We start from the raw sequence: 21,102 nt of genomic DNA on the forward strand, positions 1-21,102 counted from the left end.
ATGCCAAGAAAAATTGTTTTTCACTATAAATATTTGGTTTTAAATCTCAATAAAAACAGTCTTGTGGGTGACATGGTTTAGGCCTTATCAGAGTTGCAATGACTATATTTATGAAATTGAAGTAAGGACTTTATTAGAGATTTATCAGTTACTTACGTTGTAAAGAGTGTAGTAAAAATGCCTCTCTTTGATGCCAGTGAAGAGGCCCTCCTTACTTAGTAGGTGAGTTGTTACATAAAAGTTTCCACAAAGGATAAGAGGGTATAGTCCTGTCCCAGAAGAAAAGACTATACCAAATGCTCTACAGGTAAAACTTCCTCCTCATGCAGCCACCATTCTTAGCTACGACAGTCTTGTTTTGCAAGGGCTTAAGGGCATTTGCACTAGGCCAAGAGGTAGATCTCAGGGGTACAGATTTCTCAACACCTGCTGGGGCAGCTGCAAATGGGCAGGTGTCATCTTAATAATATTTCCCTTGAATAATGAATAACTAGATAAGAAGACAAGGCTGGTCTTTCCAAGAGAAGTGGAGATTTCCATGAGCCATAACAGACAAGGAAAATGTAACTGTTCATATATCTCTTCTGTTAATTGACTGTATTTTGGAATAATTTATTTTCTTCTATATTCTTTTTAAATATAGCTTGCTAATATTAGCAGATATATTATAACCATTTAAAGACATCTGAAAATTTAGCCTTTGAAATTAGCACCACGTTTCTTATCCATCATCCTTATATCCTTGCATATAGGAAAAGTATTACTATTTCTTCTTTGAATGATTCCCTCAGCCAAAAAAAAAAGACAGAAAAAAAGGCTCTTCGTCCAATCTTTTACTAAAATATTCACATTTCTCTTTTTTTGGCCGTACTACTAAATCCATCTCAATCAGTGTCATTACTCAAGCACTCTTTGTCTTTCCTATTAAATATTTACAATGCTCAACTCTGTATTGCACTTTTTCAAACTTTTATTTAAATTTTACTTTATTCAAGATACTTAAATTCTAACACAGGCTTCCTGAATGCACATCTCAGTTTCAATAATGTTCTGCTTGTCTTTTGTCAGCAAAGCTAATTTATCTGAAATTGTTTTTATTCCTCAAGTCAGACACATAACACCTAGTTAATATTTTATTAACTTGTATTCAGGATTTTCTTTATTTTCAAGTTCTCAAAGTGTTTCCAGAGGCAGTGTGCTCAATAAGGGAATTCAACGGCCACATATCAGTGACATTCTATAATGAGTAAACAGAATGTCACCTTGTTAATAAAGTTGTTTATTCCTGACAAGCTTATTTGCCTTTTAGATCTTTACCTTTTAATTTTAGTGTTATGCATTTTATTTACACTAAAATTTAAAATGTGACAATTTTTCTATATATTGCTGGGCGTATTTCATTATTAAAGTAGAAACTCAAATTCTCTTCGTATCATTTATTCCTTCCTTGCCTCTAATTTGCTCCATCTTTTATTCATTGAATACAGTCTGTGCCTAATCTTTGATTTCATGATGAGAGTTTATTAACTGCTGCAAAGTACAACTTTTCATTACTTCTGAATACTTGAGATGACTGTGGTTAAAGGTTTACTTGGAGTTGTTGATTAAAGTGGGATAGAAAATTATAGTTATTTAATATGCAGATTCTCAAAAATCCATGAAGAATAGAGAATGTGAAAGGAGGCAATTACCGAAGCAGAAATGCAACAGCTACATGTAAGGCCTCAAGTTGTAATTACAAATATTGATCTACTAGCTAGTTTTATCTGTATCAGTTGGTTTATAAAGAATTAACAGTTTATATGGCACTTTACCCCCACCAATTAACTGTAATTTACTGATACATAGGGTTAACCCCACTTAGAGTACATTAAACAAGGAAATACCTCATAACTTATTAGCTGACATATGCCATAGAGAAGCACATAGCATACTTTAAATGTTTTTAAAAGTGAGGAAATCATCAAATGAATTGAAATTTTAGTTAATTACATACAGTAATTCTATAAAAGGGATCACACTAGCTATATTGTCTTACACAGTAGGAGAGGACAGTGTAGTCAATAAATGCTGTTGGGAAAACTAAACAGCCACATGAAAAAGAATGAAACTGGACCCTTAACTTACAATCTAAACATCAATTAACTCAAAATATACTAGTTAAGACTGGAAACCATAAAGCTTCTTGAAGAAAACATAGGGAAAAATCTTGACATTGACTTTGCTAATGATTTCTTGAGTTGACTCTCAAAGCCAGACAACAAACACAAAAACAGACAAGTGGGACTATATCAAACAAAAAAATCTTCTGAACAGGAGAAAAAACAATCAACAAAATGCAAAGGCAACTTACAGAACAGAAGAAAATATTTGTAAACCACATATCTGATAAAGGAGTAATATCTAAAAATATATAAGGAACTCTTTCAACTCAATGGTAAAAAAATTAAATAAGCTGATTTAAAAATATACAAAGGATCTGAAAAAATATTTTTCCAGAGAAGATCTATAAATGGCCAACAGATATATGAAAAGATGCTCAACATCACAATCATCAGGGAAATGCTAATCAAAATCACAATGAGATACCAGTTTATGCATATTATTAAAGAATAAAGAAAAAAAAGATGTGTTGGTGAGGTTATGGAGAAAAGAGAATACTTGTACATTGTTGTTGGAAATGCAAATTGTTGTAATCACTATGAAAAGCATTATAGAGGTCCCTGAAAAAAATTTAAAATAACTGTGCCACATAATCCAGCAATCCCACTTCTGGGTATACATCTGAAGAAACTAAAATCAGAATCTTGAAGAGATATCTGCACTTCTGTGTTCAGTACAGCATTATTCACAACAGCCAAGATAAGGAAGCAACCTAAATGTCCATCAATGGATGTATGAATTAAAAAAAAAATGCAGTGTATACACACAATGGAATATTATTCAGTCTTGAAAAAGGATACTTGGCCATTTGTGACAACATAGATGAATCTAGAGGGTATTATGCTAAGAGGAATATGCCAGACACAGAAACACAAATATTACATGACACCACTTACATAAGGAAGCTAAAAAAGTCAATTTATAGAAGCTCCTGGTTGCCAGGGGGTGGAGAGGCAGGGAAATGGGAATTATTAGTCAAAAGGTATAAAGTTTTATTTATACAAGATGAAAAAGTCCTAGAAATCTACTATATAGCATAGTGCCTATAGCTACCAATACTGTATCTATTCTACAATTTAACATTTGCTAAGAGGATAGATCTTATTTTAAATGTTCTTATTATAAAATATAATAATAATAAATATTAGATACTATACTGGGAGCAAACATTGGAGGTGATGGGTACGTTTATGATGTAGATTGTGGTGATAGTTCCACTGCTGTATGTTCATCTCCAAAGTCATCAAGTTGTGTACATTAAATATGAATGGCTAAATTAAATATCAGAATAATTATGACTATTTAAAATCCCCAGCAGTAGACCAGTAGACTTAGCTATCTTATTCACAGGTACTTTATATATATATATGTGTGTGTGTGTGTGTGTGTGTGTATGGGCAGCATACTCAGCGCATGTTTATGTAACTGGTCATATATCTGTGTATTTTATAACTCTGCTCCAATTCATTTTATGCTTTCTCTAATATCAAACACTATCTGAATTTTTTGATGTTTTGGAAATATGAGATTATTCCAACCTACATTCTTCCAAAATGGTATACATTTTTTTAAGCATGTATGAAGTTATTGTAGTCTTCCATTAACTTTACTAGGAGGTACAATAGTAAAATTCTCCACTAAAGAAGTTGTACTTTTTTAATCAAAAAATAATATCTTAACTGCTTCTTGTTTAAATTACATGAGAAGCCTGTAACAGCCAGGTTGTTGTAAAAAATAAATAAATAAATTCATTAGAGAAAGAATTATGATGTCTATGAAGAAAGCATTTCACTTGTAAGTACTAAAAACTCTTAAAAAAAAGTAGTAACTAATCATAAAAATGGAAAGTGCTTTTTTTTCAAATGTAGCATCAAATGCTCAGTGAGTGGTTTCATGAACACTTCCGAAACATGCTTCCAGAACAAAAGTTACTGTCTGTTCCATATATATTATCATATATTGATTAGTAGAACAGAGCATACTATATATTCTTGAGGACAGAATCCAAACCTCGTATATTGTTTGTACCCAATTGGTAGTGTAAGTGAGCCAACAAGAGACCAGCACACCAGTCTTCAAGACCAGCTGCCTCTGAGTGAGGAGGGATGCATGCTTAGTCTATGGATCCTATAAATATTTGCCCATTTCCATTCTTTTTCTGGAAATATGTTCTTTAAGTTGAAGGAATATCCTGTAAGACACTAAAGTGACTTACATGATAATATTATTATCAATATGGGCTTCTGAACTCATGTTCATTACAAGTAAGTGCACACACTCAAATGCCTTCATTACTAGATAATAACATAAATATGTGAAACTGCTAACCAGGGATATACTTATAGAGAATATTAGAACCTATGGCAACCTGAGAAAACATAAATACATATTAATTCATATATATAGTAAATATATGTAGCTTAGATGAGAAATATGCACAGCTTCAGGAGTGATTAGATCTGGAGTAGTGACTTAGAATCGTATATAATGGAATGATATTGATAGTGTTTAGTATTTTTAGTATTATCCCTAACACTTATTATGATAACATTTGTTATACCTTGCTTGGTGTTATGCAGTATTAATTTTCCCTTTGCTGTTCTCAATATTGAGAACATTTTAATATCTAAATATATATAATATATAATATGTAGCATACATTATAATAATTATACATTGTGTAGATAGAATAATGGCCTCTAAAAGTTGTCCATGTCTCAATCCCTGAATCCTGTGACTATGTTACATTACCTGACAAAAGGAACTTTATATATGTGACTAATTTAAGGATCTTGAGATGGGAAGATCATCCTGGATTGTCTGAGTGAATTTGATATAATCTACCAAGGTTTTTATAAGAGGTCAGCAGGAGTGCCAGAGTCAAAGAGAGAAATTTGATTATTCTCTGCTTCTTGCTTTGAAGTCACAGGAAGAGGCCAGCAGCCATTGAATGCAGCTGGCTTCTAGTAGCTGGAAAATACAAAGAGCTTCTGAAAGGAAAATAACTCTGCTAATGCCTTGATTTTTGCCCAGTAAGACTTCTGACCTAGAGAACTGGAAGAAAATAAATTTATATTGCTTTAAACCAAGTTTGAAGTTTGTTATAGCAGCAATAGGAAATATATATACATATATATAATACTTTAACTATTCTAGTCTGTTTTAAGCTTAAATTTTAAAGAAAGACCTTAGAAAAAGAGAATTTTTTAAAAAATGCACAGGTGTACTCAAGCTGTTCAAAATCTTAAAGGCAAATACCAAAGACATTTAAAGACATGATGAGAAATGGCATTTAAACTTTAGAAAGATAGTTAGCAGTTCTTGTTAGAAACAATTGAATGCAAAAAGCTAAGAGGACTGTTGAAAGTAAAAAAAATAAATAAAAATAAAAGAACCAGATTTTATAAGCAGAAAACTTGGAAAAACAAACAAAAATACTACTCCTTTGATTTGGATTGGAAAAGTCACTGAAAGTATTTATCTTACTCTTTAAAAGTAAAACTGGCCACCACACACAGACACACAGACCACACCCCTTATGAGATTTAAAGAAATAAAAATATAAGTTTTTACTCCAAGGAAAGTTGTAAAAGACCTGAGTATCCATATTCTGTCATGAACCTAAAAGATGTAACAATAAAATACCTCTGAAATAAGATCGCATGATCTCATAATTAATACAGATAGAAATGTGACACATATTTTTGCATGATATGAAATACTTTTTTTCTTGACCAATTAATCATGTTATTTGGGAAATTTTTTAAAATAAAATAAATTCATTGTTTTAAAAAAAGCATGCCATCAATTGTGTTTGGCTTCTTTTACTCAATACTATATTTATAAAAGTTACCCTCATTAATTTGTGTATTATAATTAATTTTTTTGAATTGACATATATTAGTAGGTCATAACTGGAAGCAATTTGTTTCCTAAGGAATATAGATCTTCTTTGACTTACAGTGGGGTTATGTCCCAACAAACCCATCATACATTGAAAACATCCTAAGTCAAAAATTGATTTAATACACATAACCTACTGAGCATTATAGCTTAGCCTACACTGCCTTAATCATGCTCAGAACACTTATATTACCTTGCAGTTAGGCAAAATCATCTAACACAAAGTATATTTTATAATAAAGTGTTGAATATCTCATGTAATGTATTGACTACTGTTTAGAAAGTGAAAAAGAGAATTGGTGTGTAGATACAGAATGGTTGTGTCTCCTTTGTCCTTGTGATCATGTGGGTGAGTGGGAGCTGCAGCTTCCTGCTGCTGCCAGCTCCTGAGAGAATTGCTGGCCTGGGAAAAGATCAAAATTCAAAAGTCAAAGTATGGTCTCAGCTGAATGCATATTGCTTTCACACTATTGTAAAGTTGAACCACCATAAGTCAGGGACCATCTGTGTTTGTCAATGTTTGCACACATTTCTCATCATAATAACGGGGGAGTCATTGCTTCTGTAATATAGCGGGTGGAGAAATTCTCTAGTTTACTGGTCAGCATCCCACAACTAAAATTATTCAGCCCAAAATATCAATAGTGCAACTGTTGTGAAATGCTTCAATATAGAAATCCATTCTATGAATTATGCCACAGTTTATTTATATAGTGTGTTCTTGCTAAATACTGGATTGATTATACTTTTGGGTAATTCTGAATACCTCAGCTATGAACATTCTTGTACCTGTGTTTTAACTACTTAGGGGTAGACTTAAGCTAGAAATCAATTACAGATAGCTCACCAGAAAACTCTTCAATATATTCTCCTAATAACCTATAGGCCAAACCATAAATTACAGTAGAAAAGATATATAAATCTGTATAAATTATATTAATATCTTCAATATAGTTTTTTACTGTGTGTGTGCAAATATTTTCAATAATTTGAAAATTATTATCAATAAATAATAGTTTAAAAATAGGTATTTTAATATTGAGAGTAAAAATTAATTTAGATGCTCCAATATTCTTACAAATTCTAGGTTAAATACTGCTTTTAAAATTATCTATGGTGGTTAAAATATTTAAGACATATGAAATCCATATTACAAAACAAACTGACCACAGATTTTGTTGTTTTATTGTCATCATATTGTTTTTGAATAAGTTTTAAGTCACTTCTATTTTATCTTAAAAAAATCAAGTACATTTAAATTTAAATAGTGTCCACTTTTAACTTTTATTTATGCATATGATACACTCCCTCTGTAAGCCATATGCCTCTCTGTATGCATATATAAATGAATACCTTACTTAAAATACAATACTAAATGAAACACAATAATTTTCTAATCTTGATCATGTTACATCAGCATTTTCTTTTCTCAATGCCTATCAAATGGTCTCTTTCTCCAAATCTTTTTGTTAGAAGCAAAATACTTATTCCTTGAACTTTTATACCACATTTTAAAATCTTTATTGATTTCTCTTACTTTAAGTTATATTATAATTAATTTTATAAACATTTCTACACTATCTACATTTTTTACAACTACTTTTGTTGCCTAAGAAAATATCTGGCTACAGAAAATGTGTGACAAATTCTGAATAAATAAAATACTATGAATTCTCTTTTCATGTAACTTTAAAAGATATATTCATTCATTGTTAAAAAGGTTAGTGCAAGAGTCAAATTAACTGTCTATTGGGATGTTTCCAAAATGCTGAGTTAATCTGTTTTGTTTTTTTTCTTTTGAGGGCTCCGGTTTCAGATCTTTTGCTTGTTTTCCTTGTCTCCAAAATCAGTAATGGTAATATGCTAGGCATGTGGGTGTAAAATGTTATATGATATCACAACTAATATGACAAAAACTTGCTATGGGAAGTTTCAAGTATCTGTCACATTAAAGCTCAATCACTTTTAAAAAGCTAATTGTGCCAAAAGGTAGCAAAAGAGTCATCACAGAAAAAATAAATCTTGGCATCTGTGATATAAATTATAAAACATTACATTAGTCAATTTTAGCATGTACAACCTTAGGGGAGAAAGTACATTCTTAACTGAGAAAAATGAAATTGATGTAAATTAAAGTGTAGAATTTTTTGTTAAAGAAAAAATCATGATCACAACTAAATAAGCAAGATTAACAAAAAGACATAATTTAGGGGAAAAAAATGTGTAATACAAAGGTAAAAAGCTTCACAAGAACAGGACAGAACCCCTAATAGAAAAATTGGCAGGAATATGAAAACATGAGTCAGATTGTAGCAAATTCAAATGATCATCAAACTCACATTCAAATTAAAATATGAAAAGATGTTGAAATGCAATTTTGGTAAGAGAAATGCAAGTTAAAGTAAGCATAACATACCACAATATACCTATCAGACTGACAAGACTAAAATGAATGACAATATTGTCAGCAGGAATTTAGGCAAAAAGTACTCTCCTACATTGCTGGTAGAGATGTGAATTGTTAAAAAAGCATCTTAGAAAGGCTTCTGGCAGCCTCTACAAAAATTAAAAATACATTTACACTCTGTTCCAACAATTCCATTTCTTGGACTCCATCCCTCAGAATAAAAACTGCACTTGTGCATGAGGATAGAAGTTCAAAGCAGTTTATTGACACATATTTTGCAGTGGCAAGCAAATAAACAAATAAAATAAAACAGAAATAACAGAAATATGTATCAGTCAGTGCATTTATAAAACCACTGAGGAGAATGAATTGGACCAGTATCAATTTATGAAAGAAATTAAACCTGGCATTGAGTAACAAATGCAGAAAAAAATAAATGCAGACATAAGAACTGTGCATTTTAAAATAACACCATGATGAAAAACATCCTTATTTATTTGTGATTGGATGACTACAAAGAAAATAAAGAAAAGGCAAAAAGCTACCTTAGTTAACGTGTATTACTAGGATATCGGGTGGATTGATGTGGGTAGGTGCTGAAGGAAAAAAGGGAGACACAAGTAATAAAGAAAAAAATAAAAATCTGTCTATTTAAAAAAATCAAAGAAAAGAAATTAGATAAAGCTTATAGAAGGAGTTATATTACAACCGATGTGGTCAGGAAGATAAAAGGAAACTATTTTGTTTGACAAATTGTATGTAACAACAGTCTTGCAGTAAACACATCCTAGAAAAGCCTTTTTTCACTGTCAGATTTTGGGTTCCCTTGGCGACTATAGTCTTTAAATAGAAATTAACTCTTGAGCAGAAGCTTGTCTTGAACAAAGATTTAGTGGGTTTGTTGAAATCTTTATTGAAGTATAGATTTAGTGGATTTTCAAAAAAGCTTCTACAGCTAAATCTTTCAGCCTATATCAGCATCATTTTCTTGATGTTTTCTAAGAGCTCTTTCTTAATCACTATGTTGCGGAAGATACCCATAAGAATTTTAGATGATGTGGAATTATATAAAGTTTGTTAAGATTAAATGACTACAGAGTCAGAAAAATTACATACTTTGTTTGGTTGTATATTAAAGTAGTAGTTGTATTTAATGATACTTTGTTTTTTTATTTGAAATAATTTAAGGAATAATGATTATAAAGAAAATGCTTTAATTTTGTTCAGCTAGGTATCTTAAATTTGTTGGTTTAAGGACTAAAAGGCATTACAATTTTTAAAATGTTACTTTGGAGAAAATAATCTTCAGTGTGAACATTAAAACTTTTTTGTGTGTGTCTAGAAGACACAAGTTACCGAAGTAATAATCTTTTCAGGAATTCTTAGCTGTCCTTGACAAAGAACGCATCTAATGTAATTTGCAGCTATATCAAAATCTCATTTTCTGAAGCACACTTTTGCAGCTCCCATAGTACAGCCTAGGAAAGGTCGTAAGCAGCGTGGGCCTCAGGAAGTATTGTTATAGATGAGACTCCTATTAAAATACATAACAAAATTACAAGAAAAGTGTATATAGCAAAACATATCCAAAGCAACTATAAGACAGAAGAGTTCTAAGTTAGATTTTTAGACAAACCAAATCAGGATTTATCTGCCAATATCTAAATATTTAGTAGATGAAGGCACAGTATTCAGTAACTTTTGAAATAAAGGATTTTATTCCATAATCTGTTAATCAATTGATAATAATAAGGTGATAAAAGTGAAAATGCCACAAAATTTTGGATAAGAAGATTAGTAACAATAGAAAAAATGTAATATTCTCATTCACCCACCAGAGTATCTAACTAAAACTAGGCGAAGTTTTCACTACTTGAGAAAGGTTTGATCACCTTTTTTTTTTTTTTTCTGATTTGTCTCAGACATTCACACTATTTTTTTGTATATCCATTCTGGAATTATACTTTCAAGAAGTATAATTTTGATATGCAGTATTTCTCTGATAAGGTCCCTAATTATGCCCGAGAGAGGTTAAAGTTTTCTTTAAAAACAAAAGTGGCAGTGTATACAAACTGCCTTGCACCAAGATTAAGATCAGGCTGAGTGTTGTATTCTGAACGTGAAATCACCTAGTCAGAAGGTTTCCCATGTTCTGATATTATATAAATGGGATAGCCTGAAGTTTGGAGTATTTCCTGCATTATTTATGATAATAACAGTTACAGGGAAAAGACTTTACTGAGCCCTCTACACCAAGGCCTGATAGAAGTAATCCCTAGCAAAGTTAGATGATACAAGATGCTGCTCGGCAAGAAGCAGATCTGGGGATGTCTGGGATTTTTTTTTACAAAATGAGTGAGTGGCTTAAAAAAAGGGAGAAAGATAATTTTCTTGGATGACCATATGCTTAGCATACATGAGGTCCTGGGTTCAATCCTCAGTGCCTCCATTTTAAAAAAAAAAAAAAAGAAGAAAAAAACCTTTAAGCCATTACTAGTCACTTCTTCCCTGATGTTCCTTGCCTGCTAGCCTCTGGCAACCACTAATCTGTATTCTGTCTCTATGGATTTACCTATTTTGGATATTTCATGTAAGTAGAATTATGTAAACTGTATTCTTTTATATCTATCTTCTTCCACTTAACATTATTTACTCAAGGTTAATCCATGCAGATACAATTAATATTGACATTTTTTAACTTTTGATGGTGAGTTATAGTTTTTCATCTCAAAATAAAAGTTTGGAAAAAAAACAGAAATTATCTGTTTAAAAATCTCAAATATAAAAACTTATGCTATATTGTGTAGATGTTTGTAATATAGATTGATTAAATGTTGAATGTAAGTAGAAATTATATCCTTGATTATTGAATAAAAAATGTAAAATTTGACAATATCCAGAATATAAATCCCAGAGAAAGATACAAAATAGGAATGGATAAAGAAGTTTTGAGTATATCTACTTCTTTATTTTTCATAAAAAAATTTACTTGATATTGTCAATGGAATAACTTGTGATTTTTACAATTAAAAAATTATATGTTAAAATTTTTAACTGTTTTAGGTGACAGGAAATAGACATCAATATTTATTAAAGAGAATCAATTAATGACACATATCTCTAAAGAAAAGGTAATTGGCAAAATGAATAAAAGGAAAAAGTAAAGAAAACTAGTATAAGAGAAAATAATATATATTTTACTGGAGAAGATGAAACATAGTCATCTCCCAGATCTGAAGGGAATTTATTTCTGGACCTTCCCTCAGATACCAAAATCCATGAATGCTCAAGGTCCTGATGTAAAACTGCATAATACTTGCATATAACCCACACACATTCTTCAATATACTTTGTTGATATCTAGATTACTTACAATACTTGTAATACAAACTAAATACAATGTAAATATTAAATAGTGTAAATACAATGTAAATGTTGTGTAAATGATTTCTAGAACATGGCAAATCCAAATTTTGCTTTTTTGAAGGTTTCTGGAATTTTTAAAAATATTTTTGATCTGTGGTTAGTTGAATCTCAGACCCTGCAGGTACGGAGTGCTGATTGTATTTCACTAATATTGACAACCTGTTTCCATAGTAAAATAAAAAGGCATTGTTCAGGTAAAAACAAAATAATTTTTTTTAAGTCCACCAAAACAAAATAAAAATTCCAACCCCAAATCATCAAGTTTAATTTTTGTATGTTCACATGGAATATCAATTACTGTGTGTTCAAAACTTAACTCATAACTGGTTTCCAAAATATGCTCTGCCTTATTTAGTGAGAGGTACCAGCTTTTGATCAGTAATTAACAAACCATTAAACTCATCTTTGGTACCATCTTACTGTGTACTCCTGAGTCAACACATTACCAAGTCCTCCTTAAAATATCTCAAATTTATCTATTTTTCCATGGTCACATTTCCCAAATTTAGGCTGCCATCATCTTTCACCTGGAAGTTCCAGGACCAATCTCCTTGTCTTTGAGCTTGTTCCACTTAAGTCATTTCATCAAAGTAAATCTGGTGAATTTAATCAATGTACTCAATAACTTCATTTACTATACTAATCCATAATTTTGGTTCTTTTTTCATATTAGTTCAAGTTGTTAAACTAAACTTAAAACAATTAGTAAAACTTTCATTTGCTGACGTTTTCTGCCTAAGACTTAACAGTGCCCCCAAACACACATACATATGCATATAATTTTTTTTTCTTCTTTTCTTTCCTTCCTTTCTCTTTATTCTGTCATCAAACCCAACTTTAGCCACGTCTGGCTCTTGATCTGTGCCATTGGTGTTTTTTTATCTCCCAGATTCACCTGGCTAAATTCTATTTATCTTCCACCAGTAAGATACAGATTCTCTAAAGCAGGCACTGATCCACCATTTCTTTCCTACCAAATGACTTTTAAATTCTCAGATCACAGCACATATCCTCCTTTAAATCCATCCCTGGAGTCAAATTACATAGTTATGAAGGACAGAGATTCATCTAATTCTGCTGTGTATCATTATTATCACTTTGAGAGCTTAAGTGGTGTTTGGTGTACTTGGCATTCAGTAGATATTTATCAAAGTTATATCTCAACTTCCATAATTCCTACACTTTATTTATGCACAATTATTATTTCAAATACATTTTATTATCTTGTTTAAAAGATTTCTCTCATGAGCCCAGTAAGTCTCAGTAATGGCAATACATTTTACTTCAAGTGGAATTAAACAAAATAGAGTTAAAACTCCTACAATCAAACATCTCAGCTTCTATGGATACTCACTCATCCTCCCTTCTTCTATGACAACATTGGTTGTTTCTTAGTTTCTATGCTTACTCTCTTCTTCCACGCTTATAACTTATTCCATCCCCTCAGAACTTAACCTTTATTTTTTGCCTCTTTTCTCATTAACATCCTAAGCCTCTCTCTCTCTCTTTCACAGCCATAATTTCATCTGAATGACTTAAACCATTTACATGTTTTGCTTTAGGTTTAGTCTCCCTATAGCATCTGTGTTTCTAATCTGTCACCTTCACAACATTTCAGAAAGAACTGCTTACAAACATAAGCCCCAATTCTATATCTTTCTTTATTATTCAATCTTGCCTATATGCCCTCTGCTAATATTTCAATGAGCTTCTGGCAGTAAAATCTAGTGGACATTTTATTCTCTGCACCTGCTCTGTAGGAGAGTGTTACACTGATCTCTCTCTGCTTCCTGAAATACTCTTACCAAATTTCTGTGAAAATACATTCACTCCTTTCCTCTAGAATTTCTAATTATCCTCACTCTATTCTTAGCATCTCTTCCTCTGTCCTCTTAAAAACCTGTTTTTCCTAGGCTTTCTTTTCTTTTACTTCTAAATACTCACCTTCAATCTTCTTAATTCCCACGGCTTTATTTATAGTCTTTTTATGCTGACAAGTTGTCAAGTTGATATCTCTACTGCAATGGATGATGGAGGATATTTAAAGGCATACATTAATTAGCTTTTGGTGAACTATCTCTCTTAAGACAAATTGATTTATATCAAATAGTTCCAATATTGAAGTTCAAATCTTGGACCTGAAATGTGCCCTTCCCAAGCACATCTCATAGGACTATCAATGAATTTACTTCACCTAGTTAACAAGTTGTTTTTCTGTAACTCTTTATTTCTCATTGTTTACATTCTGTCAATTATGATCTCTCTTCAGTTTTATTTTAAATATACATTTATCTACTCATTACAAACATCTCTATTATTCATGTACTAGATCAGGAGCAATCATTTTTTGATTGGATTACTAAAAAAGTCATATTAACCCCTTTAAGGGTGAGCTATCTCAGTATTCTTCCAAATATGTTTTAATTGGGTAGATAAAATTAATGTATTTTTCTGACTACTGTAATGAATATATAATATTTACTTATGTTATAATACAGGTATACAAACTCATAGTAAGATAACTCAAAACATGGGTTTCAAGGTAATTTGCTTTTCTTATTTCTATTCCTCACATGAGGAATTTGACCATGGTATAATTGCTGCTTCCCATGAATAACATTAAAAAAAAGGCTTAATAAGGGTATATATTGAGGTACTTCTTAAAAATGTAAAATCTCTCACAGAATATAGTCTGTGAGAGATTTCAACTTAGATCAAGGAAAAAATATAAAAAGCATATTGCAATTTAATCTTTGAGTTCTATTTTCTTAGTAGTCTAGTCTATTTCAACCATTTGGTTTCACTTATGTAAAACAAATTATTTGTAAGCAGGACTTCTGAGCATTATTTAACATTTGCATCATTTGGGAAGAGTATTATATTTCTTTTTATGATCAGAGAGATTTTGTTAGGATGTCCTACATATACAATAGGACAAATCCTGACAGAAGTCCATCCTAAAAGACATCCCTCCGTTTAAAAGCAGACATATCACCCCAAAAACTGTAGTCTACATTTGTATTCTTAGAGCTGCTAACAAGATGTGCATCTCATGTGTAGAATTTGGTACCAGAAAAAAACTTTTAATTCTTAGACATTATGAATTATAAAACACTCCTCAAGATTCAAATATAAAATGAGATATAGCTACCTTAAAAAATCACGATTTAAAAAAAAATCATGTTCACAAACTTGAATAAGGAAGCAGGAGGCTCAGAGGAACGATTAATAAGGAATGAGTTACTCATATTAAAACCAAGTTTCCAAATATGATACAATAAGGAGAAAGAATGTTATATAAGTAAATACGTTATATATAGCCATGCTTTCATTCCCAGGTGGTAGAATTTGATTATATCCTTCATGGAATATTTTGCTTACAAATGATAATGTTAGTCAACAAATACGAATACACCTAGTTTTGTAAGAATGCCTATTCTTGTACTTAAAAATCTCTTTAGAAGTTCATCCTGTTTTGACAACCTTCAAAACAATCTGTATCCTGTGATCTGTTCCAGCAATGAAGAAGCCTTTCAGCATGGGGCTGTTATCTTGGCTGGCACTGCTGATAGCTCTGCTTGCAATAAAAAGCTGCTGCTGGAAAAAAACATGTTAGTGGTCTTGAAGCTTAAATCCACTGGCAAATGGAAGCCTATTTTGTGTGAAAGCACTGGGAAAAAAGATTCCAGACAGTGGGTAGGAAATGTCTTACCTTAACACAACTACATTTTACAGAGAGAACACAGAAAGCTCTAGTTCATTGTCCTTTTGTTGCATGTCTGGATCAAAAATCCTAGCAATCCACATGCCATTGTACTTTTAGTAGATTGACAATATTATCATTGGAATGTTCTGACAATGTTTTCTGGCTACTTCTTCTGAGATCCACCCACAAGCTATGCAGGACTCCTTGCTGCCGATTAATGGCACATTTTCTTACTAAGAAGAGTTCTGAAGGAAGAAATTGAAAAGAATGTCGAATGATTCATCATCACATTATCAGCCAGCTGTCTATCTCTTATGTTCAAGGGCACTATTTTTGTCTCCTAACATTTAAAACTTTCAAAAGACAGCTGAAATTGTGTTCCCATGTGTAAAATTGTCTAAAAAATTGACTTGTCATGTATTATCATCTATTCATGCTCTCCAACCATTTTTAATAAACCCAACAATATTTACTGAGCACATATTTTGGGTCCAGATCTGGCCTAGAAACCGTAAGAGACTCATGAGAAGCATAACACCATTCCTGATTTGAAGAACTTAAATCTAATTATAATGGCAATGTGAGTCACCAAGCAATAGCAGATAATATATAAATACTAAGCATTAGAATGAGAAGAGTGATACTTTCATTTTGAAGGCCAATAATTCTTTCTTCTTATGCATCTCTATCCTCAGTATTCTTTTCTCATACTGTTAACAGATATTCTTAGATAGCTATGGATATCATTCTGGCATTGTAGAACTCTTCTTTGATTTGACCGAGAACACTGTTGGCTCAAAGTGGGAAGGAAGGAGGAATCTCAATCTTCTTTAGAAAGGTAATGACCAATGAGAGGAAGTAAATGATGTGAGGGAAACATTGAATATTTAAGGTGAGATTGGCTAGAGATGGGATAGTTTCCTGTAGATTATGAAATAAAAATGCAGACTATGACATCAAAAGAAGATGGAGACAAACATTAAGAATTGCCATTTTTTTCACATATTTTACTAGGGCCTGCCCGATTCCCAAGTTCGTTATTAAAATAAGTCCATCAGCAAATTACTTCATAGAACTTTTTTTTTTTTAATCTTGTGTGTAAGTTTTCTTCAAAGAAAGCCCTTTTGGGTAGGATGTTTATATCAGTACTGTATTTTCTTTAACAAAAAAAATTATCCCAGAAAATAATTAGCACTGAATTTGGTACAAGTATTAGAGTTTCTGTACTGTTGACAATGATTCACAGTACTTAACGTGTGTTTTTTGAGAAAAACATTAGTTTCACTATAAGTACGTTTAGTTTTGGTATTTCTCTGAAACACTTTTATCTGTTTTTCAACAATTGTGGCATTGATATTTCAGCCCATGATTTCTCAGCAGTTTTGAAGCTGTAGAAATAAGAAGCTGAGGAAAAAGTTCATGAAAACAATACAAAAATCTCTTCTAACCTATTTCTCAGAGTAAATTCTAGAAACTCAAATAAAACTGGTGAAAAAATATAGGGCACATGTCCACATGGCTTCAGGGTAGTAAAAAGATTTGGCAAAAGAATACACTGATACAAGTGATATGTAAATTAGTACTGGCTTTTCACAACTTGGTACTTAATAGCAGAGACAAGAAATTGAATCAGGGGAATGTAGAAGTAAAATTTCATGTCTAGGTAACTGCAGAGGAAAAGCAAATTAGCAGAGAGGTTTGCTCTTCCTGCAAGGTCCAGACTGCCAGTCTTGAGCAGCAGGGGCTAGTTAGCTGGGTAAATAACACATGTGCTTTGCTAATAATATCTTCACAACTAAGCATACTAATGTATAGTATTAAATCTATTATCATTTCTTCCTTCCCATCAGAAAAGATAATAGGAAATTATCCATTGCCTTGACTTATTTGGAATTATTATGATTCAGAAAAAAAAAAACTTAAAAAGTTTATTAGAAATTTTTTTCATTTAATAAATCTTTTATTTAGAAAATAAGAGTCAAATGAAAAGCTGTATGGCTCTCTATATATGGATGGATATTTAGAAACAGAGCATGATTAATTAAAATTATTTCAGGATAGTGACATAATTGCTTCTATATTATTCTTAAACAACTTTAACAAAATAAACATTATTTATTCATAATTAGTAAGAAAATATATCTTGTTAAATTATTTCTAAAGTTGAATACTACTATTTTAAATAACTGATAAAACATTTTCTAAAATATTTGAATTATTAAGAACATGTTTTAGGGAACTTAAGAAAAATAAAGTGATGTAAAATCTTATCCACATATAGCAAAAAGTAATGGTAATATATCACAGAGGAAGATAAGCTTTTAACCACTATAGAGATTTTCCATCTGTAATTCCCATATATTAAAGAATACATATAAAGCTTTTTCCTTTGTTTTATAGAATTCAATTAATTCACATTGAAATTTTTTTTTTTCATTTGAAAGCAAACATCTCCCTCTTCTGGAATTTCTATTAAATTCAGGAATCTAATAATTTCATTGAAAAAGCTAAACAATTGCAGTTTAAAATGTGAATATATGTGCAAACTTATCAATGAATTTTAAATATGGTTCATTAGGCCTTTGAAATTCTATGTAATGTAAATTGAATTCACTTTTCCTTTTTTCTGCTACTTATAATTTTACTGTTTTAATATTAGAATATTTAAAGTGAGCTATTAAAACAATATTTGTGTGCGTGTTTTAAAATTTTGTTCACTTTCACAGTTTTTATTGTATTCTCTTTGAGTGTTCCTTAAGTTATATTTATTTAATTAAAACTTATCTTTTTCCACAGTACTCTTTATTTTTTCTCCCAGTTTTATTGAGATGTAATTGACATACAGCCCTGTATGAGTTTAAGGTGTACAGCATAATGATTTGACTTACATGCATCATGAAATGATTACTACAATAAGTTTAGCAAACATCCATTCTCATTTAGATACAAAATTAAAGAAATAGAAAAAAAATTGTTTCTTTTGTGATGAGAAACTCAGGATTTACTTTCTTAACTTTTATACATAACATACAGCAGTGTTAATTACATATATATCATGTTGCACATTATATCCCTAGTATATTACATTCAACAGTACTCTTAACTAAGACTCAAGTCACAATAAAAACAAATATAGAAGTAATTTTTAAGTAAACTGAAAACAAAATAATAAAATACTAGACTTTTATTCTCCAACCCAAAATGTAAACACACTTGAAATCAACATAAAAAAATGACTTTGAGAACTAAGTTTTTCATAATTTTTGGAAGTTTCTTTCCTTAACCAAAGCTACATATGTTAACATTAAGAATAAAGTTTTTAAAAATAAAAATCTGAAAAAATCATGCTTAGTATACTTAAAATTTTATTTCTGATATATACATGATTTAGATCAATTTATTTGCCAATAAAACCCCAAGTAAAGTTTAAAAATTTTTAGTCACTTTAGAAACAGTTTCAGTAGCTCCTATTTTCTAACTGCCATATAATGATTTGAATTAAAATCATAAGTTTTGTAAAAATATAAGCATATATTCTTAATCTACAAAGCAGTGACATATAAACACAAAAATAAAGGTTATTCAAAGTGATATAAATGTTTTAAATGTTATAGAAATTTCAAAATACCTTTTCTATTCATAAAACAGAAGTGAAATAAGACATATTTGACTTTTTTTTTTTTAGGGAATTTGTTTTGGAAACGTATTAAGTTATTTCTTACTATCTCTTAATATTTCCTGAAACAGATAATCATTTTTCTTCAATTAAAAAAAACTAAACTAATAAACTACAGATTAGTCATTATATATTACAATCAAGAGGATTTCATGACAATAGCAGGAGTGGTCACACATAGTCACTCAGAATTGGCTGTACTCTTTAAGTTCTCACTCTAAAGCTATGGGGCTCATCTACCTTTGCAACAATTTTTGCAGTAGGTAGATATTGGGTGTCTTTTTATCCTGTTTGAATCACTAGTCTATAACAAATAGCAAAGAAAAAGCTCTAGCAATAAATGAAGCAGAGTGTAGTCATTTTCTGGAAGAGGTATTTACCTGTCTTTTCATCCGAGCTTCTCAAGCCATTTCTGAAGAGGTGCCAATTCATACCTATCAATCAGACTGAACTCCTGAGCAAAGAAATAAATGCTTACAGGAAGTATGAGCCGGGCTTCCTCTGTCAGTTGCATTATAGAATCAAAGTGCAGCTGGTAAATACAGGCATACGCCCTGAAAAGACACTTTAATTCTAAAGTCTTTGTTCTATATCATCTTAGCCATACATAAAGCTTTTGGGAAATGGGACATCAATTTTAGAATGAAAATAAGTTTTATTATCCAGCTTACCAGAACCAAAGTCATCAAATAGTCAATGTACATAGGAGCAGAGTGTTTGGCCTTTTAAAATGATCATCATCTGTCAAGTGATATGCATATGTGGGGCATGCAGACATGAGCAGACATCTTGCTCCAGAACAAAGTTCTGTGCTATTCTGGTTGAAGAAATCCATAGCATTAACCGTCATCTATTACTTGATACCCTCTCTCCTCCCCAAAACAGCAGCTTGTCTCAGACTCCGAATCCCTAGTGTTCTCTGCATTTTTAAAAGAGGTCAATAGAGATGAACAGCTTCAGGGAGGAACTCATCTCTCTTTAGAAGGGACAGGAGGGGCAAACTGTCCTCAGTGTCCAGTGGAAGCCCACACTGCAGATACTTCCAACTGGGGTCCAAATGGTGCAGGCTGCTGTGGCCTGCTGCCTGCCTCAGCAGCACTAAAAGCAGAACCAGCCACATTTTACCAGGTTTTAATACGAAATATCTCATACATAAAAATATATGTGATATGCAATGAAAAGAGAGCAATGTCTAAAATGCTCATGACCCAAGTTATTAAGAAACAAAACATTACCAGCTTTGAATCTCCCTGTGTGTTCCTCTTTCTAATTAGTTGTTTTCCTCCCAGAAAGATACACCTTATATAGATTTTTTAAAAATTATTTTCTTTATTTTCACTATAGTTTTACAAGTCCATACTTAGGTATACATACAAATGCGACAGGAACAACATGTTTAATAATAATAATAACTTTTGCAAATTCATCCCTATAAATATGTTATTCTGGATGTCATTTGCTGCCATCTCTGTGCAGTTTTTCACTTAGTTAATACATAATGCCATTATGTGTTTTTTTCTCATTAATATATTTCAGTTTTATTTTTTCTATTAAAAATGATGTTGCCTTGCAAACTCTTTTAGAAATATCCTGGTACACATGCAAGATTAAATCCAAGATCACACGTTTTTCTAAGAAATTGTGCCAAATTCTATCACAACCACTAATGCAAAAGATTTCTGGTAATTCATTGACAATGCTGATACTTCAAATTTTGGAATGTTTTAATTTATATACTCAATTGCACTTAGTGTAATTTTTCTCAGTATATTCTGTAATTTTCTCAGTGTATTCTCTCTTTTTAATGTAGTTTAAAAATAT

Source organism: Camelus ferus, chromosome 14 (genome assembly GCF_009834535.1).
Source record: "Camelus ferus isolate YT-003-E chromosome 14, BCGSAC_Cfer_1.0, whole genome shotgun sequence".
Lineage (NCBI taxonomy): Eukaryota > Metazoa > Chordata > Mammalia > Artiodactyla > Camelidae > Camelus > Camelus ferus.